Raw genomic sequence first — 955 nt, 5'->3', positions numbered from 1 at the left:
GGCCGATCTTCGCTAATAATGGAAAGAAACTATAACAGTTCTTACAATAACGAATAATAATAATAATAATAATAATAATAATAAAAGTCAACAGGTTATTTTATCAGAGTCGATAAAAAGTTCGGTGGCAACTTGGTTGTAAAAATTTGATATACTCAGGAATGATAAGTGACAAATAGGTCAAGCAAATAAAACTTGCGTTAAAGCTAAATAGTTAAATACGAAATTTGGTTGTCGGAAAACGAAACTTTAGCTACTAAAACATTGGACACGCGCGCACACACAGACACACACACACACATACATTATATACATATATGATACATAATTTGTCTGTCTACCTATCTATTTGTCTATCTAAAATATAAGTAGGCTTCAGTTGAAATGGGTACTTAAATTGAGGTACATCGTTTGGTCAGAATAATGTATCAAACTTGGTACACAAGTACCGGCCGGGACTAGCGTAGCTAGTGAGGCAGGGCACTTTCGGGTCTGTTGTAGGCAATATGTGTTTTTTGTGGAGTCCGGAAACAGCAAACGGAAGGGCCGCCCTGGGCGGCACACACACTAGCTACGCTAGTGCTGGCTGGATGACATTCCTGCAGTGTATGTAGACAGTTAAACCCAGCTGAGTGAAGAAATCTGATTCTGTCAGCTGAAATAGTAGCTTAATCATTGTAAATGTTTTTGCTCCGTGGATTTTAACTACTCTTTTACTCTTTTACTTGTTTCAGTCATTTGACTGCGGCCATGCTGGAGCACCGCCTTTAGTCAAGCAAATCGACCTCAGGACTTATTCTTTGGAAGCCTAGTACTCATTCTATCGGTCTCTTTTGCCGAACCGCTAATTTACAGGGACGTAAACACACCAGCATCGGTTGTCAAGCAATGTTGTGGGGACAAACAGAGACACACATACATACATATCTATCTATCTATCTATCTATCTATCTCT

This window comes from Octopus bimaculoides, chromosome 11 (genome assembly GCF_001194135.2).
Source record: "Octopus bimaculoides isolate UCB-OBI-ISO-001 chromosome 11, ASM119413v2, whole genome shotgun sequence".
NCBI lineage: Eukaryota > Metazoa > Mollusca > Cephalopoda > Octopoda > Octopodidae > Octopus > Octopus bimaculoides.
This window is presented reverse-complemented; position numbering follows the sequence as displayed.